This window comes from Neodiprion pinetum, chromosome 1 (assembly GCF_021155775.2).
Source record: "Neodiprion pinetum isolate iyNeoPine1 chromosome 1, iyNeoPine1.2, whole genome shotgun sequence".
NCBI lineage: Eukaryota > Metazoa > Arthropoda > Insecta > Hymenoptera > Diprionidae > Neodiprion > Neodiprion pinetum.
In genome coordinates this window covers 2,464,809-2,480,383 of record NC_060232.1, presented here as the reverse complement: position 1 = coordinate 2,480,383, position 15,575 = coordinate 2,464,809, and positions in this window count along the sequence as shown.

Here is a 15,575-nt window from a genome sequence, read left to right as displayed (position 1 = left end):
GAGACGAAAAATTTTTTGGTCAAAAAAAAAGGAAGGTTAACCCCTTTGTATTTTTAGCGAAAATTTTCGCGATTTTGAAAAGTGCTGGAATAGATTAATTGTGGCACTATTCCGACGTAATTTTGCGAGAGAAATCGATTAGGCGCAATCCCAATACGCTGCGATCGACGCATCAAAAGTTACAGCCAAAAAACGAAAACCTGAATTTTCGACATTTTTCAGCAGGTGCTTTTTTCCTCGTATCTCCTCTCCCGCTGATCCCACGCTGCTTTTGCTGCGTTTTCTGAGTTCCTGGGGGTCCAATTGGTCGGAAAAGAGTCATACGAATCAATTCTGAGACGAAAAATTTTTTGGTCGAAAAAAAAGGAAGGTTAACCCCTTTGTATTTTTGGCGAAAATTTTTGCGATTTTCGAAAGTGCTGAAATAATCTAATTGTGGCACAATTCCGACGTAATTTTGCGAGAGAAATCGATTGAGCGCAGTCCCAATACGCTGCGATCAACGCATCGAAAGTTACAGCCAAAAAACGAAAACCTGAATTTTCGACATTTTTCAGCAGGTGCTTTTTTCCTCGTATCTTCTCTTTCGTTGATCCCACGCTGCTTTTGCTGCGTTTTCTGAGTTCCTGGGGGTCCAATTGGTCGGAAAAGAGTCACACGAATCAATTCTGAGACGAAAAATTTTTTGGTCAAAAAAAAAGGAAGGCTAACCCCTTTGTATTTTTGGCGAAAATTTTCGCGAATTTCAAAAGTGCTGGAATAGATTAATTGTGGCACTATTTTGACGTAATTTTGCGAGAGAAATCGATTGAGCGCAGTCCCAATACGCTGCGATCAACGCATCGAAAGTTACAGCCAAAAAACGAAAACCTGAATTTTCGACATTTTTCAGCAGGTGCTTTTTTCCTCGTATCTCCTCTCCCGCTGATCCCACGCTGCTTTTGCTGCGTTTTCTGAGTTCCTGGGGGTCCAATTGGTCGGAAAAGAGTCATATGAATCAATTCTGAGACGAAAAATTTTTTGGTCAAAAAAAAAGGAAGGCTAACCCCTTTGTATTTTTGGCGAAAATTTTCGCGAATTTCAAAAGTGCTGAAATAAATTAATTGTGGCACTATTCCGACGTAATTTTGCGAGAGAAATCGATTGGGCGCAATCCAAATACGCTGCGATCGACGCATCAAAAGTTACAGCCGAAAAACGAAAACCTGAATTTTCGACATTTTTCAGCAGGTGCTTTTTTCCTCGTATCTCCTCTCCCGCTGATCCCACGCTGCTTTTGCTGCGTTTTCTGAGTTCCTGGGGGTCCAATTGGTCGGAAAAGAGTCATACGAATCAATTCTGAGACGAAAAATTTTTGAGTCAAAAAAAAAGGAAGGTTAACCCCTTTGTATTTTTGGCGAAAATTTTCGCGAATTTCAAAAGTGCTGGAATAAATTAATTGTGGCACTATTCCGACGTAATTTTGCGAGAGAAATCGATTGGGCGCAATCCCAATACGCTGCAATCGACGCATCAAAAGTGACAGCCAAAAAACGAAAACCCGAATTTTCGACATTTTTCAGCAGGTGTATTTTTCTTCTCAATTTCTCTCCTGTTGATCTCACGCCCTTCTCGATGCGTTTTCCGAGTTTCTTGGGGTCCAATTGGTCGGGAAAGAGTCATACGAATCAATTCTGAGACAAAAAATTTTTTGGACAAAAAAAAAGGAAGGTTAACCCCTTTGAATTTTGGGCGAAAATTTTCGCGATTTTGAGAAGTGCTGAAATTGATTCTTTCAGGCATTATTCCGACGTAATTTTGCGGGAGAAATCGATTGGGCGCAGTCCCAATACGCTGCGATCAACGCATCGAAAGTTACAGCCAAAAAACGAAAACTTGAATTTTCGACATTTTTCAGCAGGTGCTTTTTTCCACGTATCTTCTCTCCCGTTGATCTCACGCTGCTTTCGCTGCGTTTTCTGAGTTCCTGGGGGTCCAATTGGTCGAAAAAGAGTCATACGAATCAAATCTGAGACGAAAAATTTTTTGGTCAAAATAAAAGGAAGGTTAACCCCTTTGTATTTTTGGCGAAAATTTTTGCGATTTTCGAAAGTGCTGAAATAATCTAATTGTGGCACAATTCCGACGTAATTTTGCGAGAGAAATCGATTGAGCGCAATCCCAATACGCTGCGATCAACGCATCGAAAGTTACAGCCAAAAAACGAAAACCTGAATTTTCGACATTTTTCAGCGGGTGCTTTTTTCCTCGTATCTTCTCTCCCGTTGATCCCACGCTGCTTTTGCTGCGTTTTCTGAGTTCCTGGGGGTCCAATTGGTCGGAAAAGAGTCATACGAATCAATTCTGAGACGAAAAATTTTTTGGTCAAAAAAAAAGGAAGGTTAACCCCTTTGTATTTTTAGCGAAAATTTTCGCGATTTTGAAAAGTGCTGGAATAGATTAATTGTGGCACTATTCCGACGTAATTTTGCGAGAGAAATCGATTAGGCGCAATCCCAATACGCTGCGATCGACGCATCAAAAGTTACAGCCAAAAAACGAAAACCTGAATTTTCGACATTTTTCAGCAGGTGCTTTTTTCCTCGTATCTCCTCTCCCGCTGATCCCACGCTGCTTTTGCTGCGTTTTCTGAGTTCCTGGGGGTCCAATTGGTCGGAAAAGAGTCATACGAATCAATTCTGAGACGAAAAATTTTTTGGTCGAAAAAAAAGGAAGGTTAACCCCTTTGTATTTTTGGCGAAAATTTTTGCGATTTTCAAAAGTGCTGAAATAATCTAATTGTGGCACAATTCCGACGTAATTTTGCGAGAGAAATCGATTGAGCGCAGTCCCAATACGCTGCGATCAACGCATCGAAAGTTACAGCCAAAAAACGAAAACCTGAATTTTCGACATTTTTCAGCAGGTGCTTTTTTCCTCGTATCTTCTCTTTCGTTGATCCCACGCTGCTTTTGCTGCGTTTTCTGAGTTCCTGGGGGTCCAATTGGTCGGAAAAGAGTCACACGAATCAATTCTGAGACGAAAAATTTTTTGGTCAAAAAAAAAGGAAGGCTAACCCCTTTGTATTTTTGGCGAAAATTTTCGCGAATTTCAAAAGTGCTGGAATAGATTAATTGTGGCACTATTTTGACGTAATTTTGCGAGAGAAATCGATTGAGCGCAGTCCCAATACGCTGCGATCAACGCATCGAAAGTTACAGCCAAAAAACGAAAACCTGAATTTTCGACATTTTTCAGCAGGTGCTTTTTTCCTCGTATCTCCTCTCCCGCTGATCCCACGCTGCTTTTGCTGCGTTTTCTGAGTTCCTGGGGGTCCAATTGGTCGGAAAAGAGTCATACGAATCAATTCTGAGACGAAAAATTTTTTCGTCAAAAAAAAAGGAAGGTTAACCCCTTTGCATTTCCAGCGAAAATTTTCGCGATTTTGAAAAGTGCTGAAATCGATTCGTTCAGGCATTATTCCGACGTAATTTTGCGAGAGAAATCGATTGGGCGCAGTCCCAATACGCTGCGATCAACGCATCGGAAGTTACAGCCGAAAAACGAAAACCTGAATTTTCGACATTTTTCAGCGGGTGCTTTTTTCCTCGTATCTTCTTTCCCGTTGATCCCACGCTGCTTTTGCTGCGTTTTCTGTGTTCCTGGGGGTCCAATTGGTCGGAAAAGAGTCATATGAATCAATTCTGAGACGAAAAATTTTTTGGTCAAAAAAAAAGGAAGGCTAACCCCTTTGTATTTTTGGCGAAAATTTTCGCGAATTTCGAAAGTGCTGGAATAAATTAATTGTGGCACTATTCCGACGTAATTTTGCGAGAGAAATCGATTGGGCGCAATCCAAATACGCTGCGATCGACGCATCAAAAGTTACAGCCAAAAAACGAAAACCTGAATTTTCGACATTTTTCAGCAGGTGCTTTTTTCCTCGTATCTCCTCTCCCGCTGATCCCACGCTGCTTTTGCTGCGTTTTCTGTGTTCCTGGGGGTCCAATTGGTCGGAAAAGAGTCATATGAATCAATTCTGAGACGAAAAATTTTTTGGTCAAAAAAAAAGGAAGGCTAACCCCTTTGTATTTTTGGCGAAAATTTTTGCGATTTTCGAAAGTGCTGAAATAATCTAATTGTGGCACAATTCCGACGTAATTTTGCGAGAGAAATCGATTGAGCGCAGTCCCAATACGCTGCGATCAACGCATCGAAAGTTACAGCCAAAAAACGAAAACCTGAATTTTCGACATTTTTCAGCAGGTGCTTTTTTCCTCGTATCTTCTCTTTCGTTGATCCCACGCTGCTTTTGCTGCGTTTTCTGAGTTCCTGGGGGTCCAATTGGTCGGAAAAGAGTCACACGAATCGATTCTGAGACGAAAAATTTTTTGGTCAAAAAAAAAGGAAGGCTAACCCCTTTGTATTTTTGTCGAAAATTTTCGCGAATTTCGAAAGTGCTGGAATAGATTAATTGTGGCACTATTTTGACGTAATTTTGCGAGAGAAATCGATTGAGCGCAGTCCCAATACGCTGCGATCAACGCATCGAAAGTTACAGCCAAAAAACGAAAACCTGAATTTTCGACATTTTTCAGCAGGTGCTTTTTTCCTCGTATCTTCTCTTTCGTTGATCCCACGCTGCTTTTGCTGCGTTTTCTGAGTTCCTGGGGGTCCAATTGGTCGGAGAAGAGTCATATGAATCAATTCTGAGACGAAAAATTTTCTGGTCAAAAAAAAAGGAAGGCTAACCCCTCTGTATTTTTGGCGAAAATTTTCGCGATTTTCAAAAGTGCTGGAATAAATTAATTGTGGCACTATTCCGACGTAATTATGCGAGAGAAATCGATTGGGCGCAATCCAAATACGCTGCGATCGACGCATCAAAAGTTACAGCCGAAAAACGAAAACCTGAATTTTCGACATTTTTCAGCAGGTGCTTTTTTCCTCGTATCTCCTCTCCCGCTGATCCCACGCTGCTTTTGCTGCGTTTTCTGAGTTCCTGGGGGTCCAATTGGTCGGAAAAGAGTCATACGAATCAATTCTGAGACGAAAAATTTTTTGGTCAAAAAAAAAGGAAGGTTAACCCCTTTGCATTTCCAGCGAAAATTTTCGCGATTTTGAAAAGTGCTGAAATCGATTCGTTCAGGCATTATTCCGACGTAATTTTGCGAGAGAAATCGATTGGGCGCAGTCCCAATACGCTGCGATCAACGCATCGGAAGTTACAGCCGAAAAACGAAAACCTGAATTTTCGACATTTTTCAACGGGTGCTTTTTTCCTCGTATCTTCTCTCCCGTTGATCCCACGCTGCTTTTGCTGCGTTTTCTGAGTTCCTGGGGGTCCAATTGGTCGGAAAAGAGTCATATGAATCAATTCTGAGACAAAAAATTTTTTGGTCAAAAAAAAAGGAAGGTTAACCCCTTTGTATTTTTGGCGAAAATTTTTGCGATTTTCGAAAGTGCTGAAATAATCTAATTGTGGCACAATTCCGACGTAATTTTGCGAGAGAAATCGATTGAGCGCAGTCCCAATACGCTGCGATCAACGCATCGAAAGTTACAGCCAAAAAACGAAAACCTGAATTTTCGACATTTTTCAGCGGGTGCTTTTTTCCTCGTATCTTCTCTCCCGTTGATCCACGCTGCTTTTGCTGCGTTTTCTGAGTTCCTGGGGGTCCAATTGGTCGGAAAAGAGTCATATGAATCAATTCTGAGACAAAAAATTTTTTGGTCAAAAAAAAAGGAAGGTTAACCCCTTTGTATTTTTGGCGAAAATTTTCGCGAATTTCAAAAGTGCTGGAATAAATTAATTGTGGCACTATTCAGACGTAATTTTGCGAGAGAAATCGATTGGGCGCAATCCAAATACGCTGCGATCGACGCATCAAAAGTTACAGCCAAAAAACGAAAACCTGAATTTTCGACATTTTTCAGCAGGTGCTTTTTTTCTCGTATCTCCTCTCCCGCTGATCCCACGCTGCTTTTGCTGCGTTTTCTGAGTTCCTGGGGGTCCAATTGGTCGGAAAAGAGTCATACGAATCAATTCTGAGACGAAAAATTTTTTGGTCAAAAAAAAAGGAAGGTTAACCCCTTTGTATTTTTAGCGAAAATTTTCGCGATTTTGAAAAGTGCTGGAATAGATTAATTGTGGCACTATTTTGACGTAATTTTGCGAGAGAAATCGATTGAGCGCAGTCCCAATACGCTGCGATCAACGCATCGAAAGTTACAGCCAAAAAACGAAAACCTGAATTTTCGACATTTTTCAGCGGGTGCTTTTTTCCTCGTATCTTCTCTCCCGTTGATCCCACGCTGCTTTTGCTGCGTTTTCTGAGTTCCTGGGGGTCCAATTGGTCGGAAAAGAGTCATATGAATCAATTCTGAGACAAAAAATTTTTTGGTCAAAAAAAAAGGAAGGTTAACCCCTTTGTATTTTTGGCGAAAATTTTTGCGATTTTCGAAAGTGCTGAAATAATCTAATTGTGGCACAATTCTGACGTAATTTTGCGAGGGAAATCGATTGAGCGCAGTCCCAATACGCTGCGATCAACGCATCGAAAGTTACAGCCAAAAAACGAAAACCTGAATTTTCGACATTTTTCAGCAGGTGCTTCTTTCCTCGTATCTTCTCTTTCGTTGATCCCACGCTGCTTTTGCTGCGTTTTCTGAGTTCCTGGGGGTCCAATTGGTCGGAAAAGAGTCACACGAATCAATTCTGAGACGAAAAATTTTTTGGTCAAAAAAAAAGGAAGGCTAACCCCTTTGTATTTTTGTCGAAAATTTTCGCGAATTTCGAAAGTGCTGGAATAGATTAATTGTGGCACTATTTTGACGTAATTTTGCGTGAGAAATCGATTGGGCGCAATCCAAATACGCTGCGATCGACGCATCAAAAGTTACAGCCGAAAAACGAAAACCTGAATTTTCGACTTTTTTCAGCAGGTGCTTTTTTCCTCGTATCTCCTCTCCCGCTGATCCCACGCTGCTTTTGCTGCGTTTTCTGAGTTCCTGGGGGTCCAATTGGTCGGAAAAGAGTCATACGAATCAATTCTGAGACGAAAAATTTTTTGGTCAAAAAAAAAGGAACGTTAACCCCTTTGTATTTTTAGCGAAAATTTTCGCGATTTTGAAAAGTGCTGGAATAGATTAATTGTGGCACTATTTTGACGTAATTTTGCGAGAGAAATCGATTGAGCGCAATCCCAATACGCTGCGATCAACGCATCGGAAGTTACAGCCAAAAAACGAAAACCTGAATTTTCGACATTTTTCAGCAGGTGCTTTTTTCCTCGTATCTCCTCTCCCGCTGATCCCACGCTGCTTTTGCTGCGTTTTCTGAGTTCCTGGGGGTCCAATTGGTCGGAAAAGAGTCATACGAATCAATTCTGAGACGAAAAATTTTTTGGTCAAAAAAAAAAGGAAGGTTAACCCCTTTGTATTTTTGGCGAAAATTTTTGCGATTTTCGAAAGTGCTGAAATAATCTGATTGTGGCACAATTCCGACGTAATTTTGCGAGAAAAATCGATTGAGCGCAGTCCTAATACGTTGCGATCAACGCATCGAAAGTTACAGCCAAAAAACGAAAACCTGAATTTTCGACATTTTTCAGCGGGTGCTTTTTTCCTCGTATCTTCTCTCCCGTTGATCCCACGCTGCTTTTGCTGCGTTTTCTGAGTTCCTGAGGGTCCAATTGGTCGGAAAAGAGTCATACGAATCAATTCTGAGACAAAAAATTTTTTGGTCAAAAAAAAAGGAAGGTTAACCCCTTTGTATTTTTGGCGAAAATTTTTGCGATTTTCGAAAGTGCTGAAATAATCTAATTGTGGCACAATTCCGACGTAATTTTGCGAGAGAAATCGATTGAGCGCAGTCCCAATACGCTGCGATCAACGCATCGAAAGTTACAGCCAAAAAACGAAAACCTGAATTTTCGACATTTTTCAGCAGGTGCTTTTTTCCTCGTATCTTCTCTTTCGTTGATCCCACGCTGCTTTTGCTGCGTTTTCTGAGTTCCTGGGGGTCCAATTGGTCGAAAAAGAGTCACACGAATCAATTCTGAGACGAAAAATTTTTTGGTCAAAAAAAAAGGAAGGCTAACCCCTTTGTATTTTTGGCGAAAATTTTCGCGAATTTCAAAAGTGCTGGAATAGATTAATTGTGGCACTATTTTGACGTAATTTTGCGAGAGAAATCGATTGAGCGCAGTCCCAATACGCTGCGATCAACGCATCGAAAGTTACAGCCAAAAAACGAAAACCTGAATTTTCGACATTTTTCAGCAGGTGCTTTTTTCCTCGTATCTCCTCTCCCGCTGATCCCACGCTGCTTTTGCTGCGTTTTCTGAGTTCCTGGGGGTCCAATTGGTCGGAAAAGAGTCATATGAATCAATTCTGAGACGAAAAATTTTTTGGTCAAAAAAAAAGGAAGGTTAACCCCTTTGTATTTTTAGCGAAAATTTTCGCGATTTTGAAAAGTGCTGGAATAGATTAATTGTGGCACTATTTTGACGTAATTTTGCGAGAAAAATCGATTGAGCGCAGTCCCAATACGCTGCGATCAACGCATTGAAAGTTACAGCCAAAAAACGAAAACCTGAATTTTCGACATTTTTCAGCGGGTGCTTTTTTCCTCGTATCTTCTCTCCCGTTGATCCCACGCTGCTTTTGCTGCGTTTTCTGAGTTCCTGGGGGTCCAATTGGTCGGAAAAGAGTCATAGGAATCAATTCTGAGACAAAAAATTTTTTGGTCAAAAAAAAAGGAAGGTTAACCCCTTTGTATTTTTGGCGAAAATTTTTGCGATTTTCGAAAGTGCTGAAATAATCTAATTGTGGCACAATTCCGACGTAATTTTGCGAGAGAAATCGATTGAGCGCAGTCCCAATACGCTGCGATCAACGCATCGAAAGTTACAGCCAAAAAACGAAAACCTGAATTTTCGACATTTTTCAGCAGGTGCTTTTTTCCTCGTATCTTCTCTTTCGTTGATCCCACGCTGCTTTTGCTGCGTTTTCTGAGTTCCTGGGGGTCCAATTGGTCGGAAAAGAGTCACACGAATCAATTCTGAGACGAAAAATTTTTTGGTCAAAAAAAAAGGAAGGCTAACCCCTTTGTATTTTTGGCGAAAATTTTCGCGAATTTCAAAAGTGCTGGAATAAATTAATTGTGGCACTTTTCCGACGTAATTTTGCGAGAGAAATCGATTGGGCGCAATCCAAATACGCTGCGATCGACGCATCCAAAGTTACAGCCGAAAAACGAAAACCTGAATTTTCGACATTTTTCAGCAGGTGCTTTTTTCCTCGTATCTCCTCTCCCGCTGATCCCACGCTGCTTTTGCTGCGTTTTCTGAGTTCCTGGGGGTCCAATTGGTCGGAAAAGAGTCATACGAATCAATTCTGAGACGAAAAATTTTTTGGTCAAAAAAAAAGGAAGGTTAACCCCTTTGTATTTTTAGCGAAAATTTTCGCGATTTTGAAAAGTGCTGGAATAGATTAATTGTGGCACTATTTTGACGTAATTTTGCGAGAGAAATCGATTGAGCGCAATCCCAATACGCTGCGATCAACGCATCGGAAGTTACAGCCAAAAAACGAAAACCTGAATTTTCGACATTTTTCAGCAGGTGCTTTTTTCCTCGTATCTCCTCTCCCGCTGATCCCACGCTGCTTTTGCTGCGTTTTCTGAGTTCCTGGGGGTCCAATTGGTCGGAAAAGAGTCATACGAATCAATTCTGAGACGAAAAATTTTTTGGTCAAAAAAAAAAGGAAGGTTAACCCCTTTGTATTTTTGGCGAAAATTTTTGCGATTTTCGAAAGTGCTGAAATAATCTGATTGTGGCACAATTCCGACGTAATTTTGCGAGAAAAATCGATTGAGCGCAGTCCTAATACGTTGCGATCAACGCATCGAAAGTTACAGCCAAAAAACGAAAACCTGAATTTTCGACATTTTTCAGCGGGTGCTTTTTTCCTCGTATCTTCTCTCCCGTTGATCCCACGCTGCTTTTGCTGCGTTTTCTGAGTTCCTGAGGGTCCAATTGGTCGGAAAAGAGTCATACGAATCAATTCTGAGACAAAAAATTTTTTGGTCAAAAAAAAAGGAAGGTTAACCCCTTTGTATTTTTGGCGAAAATTTTTGCGATTTTCGAAAGTGCTGAAATAATCTAATTGTGGCACAATTCCGACGTAATTTTGCGAGAGAAATCGATTGAGCGCAGTCCCATTACGCTGCGATCAACGCATCGAAAGTTACAGCCAAAAAACGAAAACCTGAATTTTCGACATTTTTCAGCAGGTGCTTTTTTCCTCGTATCTTCTCTTTCGTTGATCCCACGCTGCTTTTGCTGCGTTTTCTGAGTTCCTGGGGGTCCAATTGGTCGAAAAAGAGTCACACGAATCAATTCTGAGACGAAAAATTTTTTGGTCAAAAAAAAAGGAAGGCTAACCCCTTTGTATTTTTGGCGAAAATTTTCGCGAATTTCAAAAGTGCTGGAATAGATTAATTGTGGCACTATTTTGACGTAATTTTGCGAGAGAAATCGATTGAGCGCAGTCCCAATACGCTGCGATCAACGCATCGAAAGTTACAGCCAAAAAACGAAAACCTGAATTTTCGACATTTTTCAGCAGGTGCTTTTTTCCTCGTATCTCCTCTCCCGCTGATCCCACGCTGCTTTTGCTGCGTTTTCTGAGTTCCTGGGGGTCCAATTGGTCGGAAAAGAGTCATATGAATCAATTCTGAGACGAAAAATTTTTTGGTCAAAAAAAAAGGAAGGTTAACCCCTTTGTATTTTTAGCGAAAATTTTCGCGATTTTGAAAAGTGCTGGAATAGATTAATTGTGGCACTATTTTGACGTAATTTTGCGAGAAAAATCGATTGAGCGCAGTCCCAATACGCTGCGATCAACGCATCGAAAGTTACAGCCAAAAAACGAAAACCTGAATTTTCGACATTTTTCAGCGGGTGCTTTTTTCCTCGTATCTTCTCTCCCGTTGATCCCACGCTGCTTTTGCTGCGTTTTCTGAGTTCCTGGGGGTCCAATTGGTCGGAAAAGAGTCATAGGAATCAATTCTGAGACAAAAAATTTTTTGGTCAAAAAAAAAGGAAGGTTAACCCCTTTGTATTTTTGGCGAAAATTTTTGCGATTTTCGAAAGTGCTGAAATAATCTAATTGTGGCACAATTCCGACGTAATTTTGCGAGAGAAATCGATTGAGCGCAGTCCCAATACGCTGCGATCAACGCATCGAAAGTTACAGCCAAAAAACGAAAACCTGAATTTTCGACATTTTTCAGCAGGTGCTTTTTTCCTCGTATCTTCTCTTTCGTTGATCCCACGCTGCTTTTGCTGCGTTTTCTGAGTTCCTGGGGGTCCAATTGGTCGGAAAAGAGTCACACGAATCAATTCTGAGACGAAAAATTTTTTGGTCAAAAAAAAAGGAAGGCTAACCCCTTTGTATTTTTGGCGAAAATTTTCGCGAATTTCAAAAGTGCTGGAATAAATTAATTGTGGCACTTTTCCGACGTAATTTTGCGAGAGAAATCGATTGGGCGCAATCCAAATACGCTGCGATCGACGCATCCAAAGTTACAGCCGAAAAACGAAAACCTGAATTTTCGACATTTTTCAGCAGGTGCTTTTTTCCTCGTATCTCCTCTCCCGCTGATCCCACGCTGCTTTTGCTGCGTTTTCTGAGTTCCTGGGGGTCCAATTGGTCGAAAAAGAGTCATACGAATCAATTCTGAGACGAAAAATTTTTTGGTCAAAAAAAAAGGAAGGTTAACCCCTTTGTATTTTTAGCGAAAATTTTCGCGATTTTGAAAAGTGCTGGAATAGATTAATTGTGGCACTATTTTGACGTAATTTTGCGAGAGAAATCGATTGAGCGCAATCCCAATACGCTGCGATCAACGCATCGAAAGTTACAGCCAAAAAACGAAAACCTGAATTTTCGACATTTTTCAGCAGGTGCATTTTTCCTCGTATCTCCTCTCCCGCTGATCCCACGCTGCTTTTGCTGCGTTTTCTGAGTTCCTGGGGGTCCAATTGGTCGGAAAAGAGTCATACGAATCAATTCTGAGACAAAAAATTTTTTGGTCAAAAAAAAAGGAAGGTTAACCCCTTTGTATTTTTGGCGAAAATTTTTGCGATTTTCGAAAGTGCTGAAATAATCTAATTGTGGCACAATTCCGACGTAATTTTGCGAGAGAAATCGATTGACTGCAGTCCCAATACGCTGCGATCAACGCATCGAAAGTTACAGCCAAAAAACGAAAACCTGAATTTTCGACATTTTTCAGCAGGTGCTTTTTTCCTCGTATCTTCTCTTTCGTTGATCCCACGCTGCTTTTGCTGCGTTTTCTGAGTTCCTGGGGGTCCAATTGGTCGGAAAAGAGTCACACGAATCAATTCTGAGACGAAAAATTTCTTAGTCAAAAAAAAAGGAAGGCTAACCCCTTTGTATTTTTGGCGAAAATTTTCGCGATTTTGAAAAGTGCTGAAATCAATTCTTTCAGGCACTGTTGCGACGTACTTCTGCGAGAGAAATCGATGGGGCGCAGTCCCAATACGCTGCGATCAACGCATCGAAAGTTACAGCCAAAAAACGAAAACCTGAATTTTCGACATTTTTCAGCAGGTGCTTTTTTCCTCGTATCTCCTCTCCCGCTGATCCCACGCTGCTTTCGCTGCGTTTTCTGAGTTCCTGGGGGTCCAATTGGTCGGAAAAGAGTCATATGAATCAATTCTGAGACGAAAAATTTTTTGGTCAAAAAAAAAGGAAGGCTAACCCCTTTGTATTTTTGGCGAAAATTTTCGCGAATTTCAAAAGTGCTGGAATAAATTAATTGTGGCACTATTCCGACGTAATTTTGCGAGAGAAATCGATTGGGCGCAATCCAAATACGCTGCGATCGACGCATCAAAAGTTACAGCCGAAAAACGAAAACCTGAATTTTCGACATTTTTCAGCAGGTGCTTTTTTCCTCGTATCTCCTCTCCCGCTGATCCCACGCTGCTTTTGCTGCGTTTTCTGAGTTCCTGGGGGTCCAATTGGTCGGTAAAGAGTCATACGAATCAATTCTGAGACGAAAAATTTTTGAGTCAAAAAAAAAGGAAGGTTAACCCCTTTGTATTTTTAGCGAAAATATTCGCGATTTTGAAAAGTGCTGGAATAGATTAATTGTGGCACTATTTTGACGTAATTTTGCGAGAGAAATCGATTGAGCGCAATCCCAATACGCTGCGATCAACGCATCGAAAGTTACAGCCAAAAAACGAAAACCTGAATTTTCGACATTTTTCAGCAGGTGCTTTTTTCCTCGTATCTCCTCTCCCGCTGATCCCACGCTGCTTTTGCTGCGTTTTCTGAGTTCCTGGGGGTCCAATTGGTCGGAAAAGAGTCATACGAATCAATTCTGAGACGAAAAATTTTTTCGTCAAAAAAAAAGGAAGGTTAACCCCTTTGCATTTCCAGCGAAAATTTTTGCGATTTTGAAAAGTGCTGAAATCGATTCGTTCAGGCATTATTCCGACGTAATTTTGCGAGAGAAATCGATTGGGCGCAGTCCCAATACGCTGCGATCAACGCATCGGAAGTTACAGCCGAAAAACGAAAACCTGAATTTTCGACATTTTTCAGCGGGTGCTTTTTTCCTCGTATCTTCTCTCCCGTTGATCCCACGCTGCTTTTGCTGCGTTTTCTGTGTTCCTGGGGGTCCAATTGGTCGGAAAAGAGTCATATGAATCAATTCTGAGACGAAAAATTTTTTGGTCAAAAAAAAAGGAAGGCTAACCTCTTTGTATTTTTGGCGAAAATTTTCGCGAATTTCGAAAGTGCTGGAATAAATTAATTGTGGCACTATTCCGACGTAATTTTGCGAGAGAAATCGATTGGGCGCAATCCAAATACGCTGCGATCGACGCATCAAAAGTTACAGCCAAAAAACGAAAACCTGAATTTTCGACATTTTTCAGCAGGTGCTTTTTTCCTCGTATCTCCTCTCCCGCTGATCCCACGCTGCTTTTGCTGCGTTTTCTGTGTTCCTGGGGGTCCAATTGGTCGGAAAAGAGTCATATGAATCAATTCTGAGACGAAAAATTTTTTGGTCAAAAAAAAAGGAAGGCTAACCCCTTTGTATTTTTGGCGAAAATTTTTGCGATTTTCGAAAGTGCTGAAATAATCTAATTGTGGCACAATTTCGACGTAATTTTGCGAGAGAAATCGATTGAGCGCAGTCCCAATACGCTGCGATCAACGCATCGAAAGTTACAGCCAAAAAACGAAAACCTGAATTTTCGACATTTTTCAGCAGGTGCTTTTTTCCTCGTATCTTCTCTTTCGTTGATCCCACGCTGCTTTTGCTGCGTTTTCTGAGTTCCTGGGGGTCCAATTGGTCGGAAAAGAGTCACACGAATCGATTCTGAGACGAAAAATTTTTTGGTCAAAAAAAAAGGAAGGCTAACCCCTTTGTATTTTTGTCGAAAATTTTCGCGAATTTCGAAAGTGCTGGAATAGATTAATTGTGGCACTATTTTGACGTAATTTTGCGAGAGAAATCGATTGAGCGCAGTCCCAATACGCTGCGATCAACGCATCGAAAGTTACAGCCAAAAAACGAAAACCTGAATTTTCGACATTTTTCAGCAGGTGCTTTTTTCCTCGTATCTTCTCTTTCGTTGATCCCACGCTGCTTTTGCTGCGTTTTCTGAGTTCCTGGGGGTCCAATTGGTCGGAGAAGAGTCATATGAATCAATTCTGAGACGAAAAATTTTCTGGTCAAAAAAAAAGGAAGGCTAACCCCTCTGTATTTTTGGCGAAAATTTTCGCGATTTTCAAAAGTGCTGGAATAAATTAATTGTGGCACTATTCCGACGTAATTATGCGAGAGAAATCGATTGGGCGCAATCCAAATACGCTGCGATCGACGCATCAAAAGTTACAGCCGAAAAACGAAAACCTGAATTTTCGACATTTTTCAGCAGGTGCTTTTTTCCTCGTATCTCCTCTCCCGCTGATCCCACGCTGCTTTTGCTGCGTTTTCTGAGTTCCTGGGGGTCCAATTGGTCGGAAAAGAGTCATACGAATCAATTCTGAGACGAAAAATTTTTTGGTCAAAAAAAAAGGAAGGTTAACCCCTTTGCATTTCCAGCGAAAATTTTCGCGATTTTGAAAAGTGCTGAAATCGATTCGTTCAGGCATTATTCCGACGTAATTTTGCGAGAGAAATCGATTGGGCGCAGTCCCAATACGCTGCGATCAACGCATCGGAAGTTACAGCCGAAAAACGAAAACCTGAATTTTCGACATTTTTCAACGGGTGCTTTTTTCCTCGTATCTTCTCTCCCGTTGATCCCACGCTGCTTTTGCTGCGTTTTCTGAGTTCCTGGGGGTCCAATTGGTCGGAAAAGAGTCATATGAATCAATTCTGAGACAAAAAATTTTTTGGTCAAAAAAAAAGGAAGGTTAACCCCTTTGTATTTTTGGCGAAAATTTTTGCGATTTTCGAAAGTGCTGAAATAATCTAATTGTGGCACAATTCCGACGTAATTTTGCGAGAGAAATCGATTGAGCGCAGTCCCAATACGCTGCGA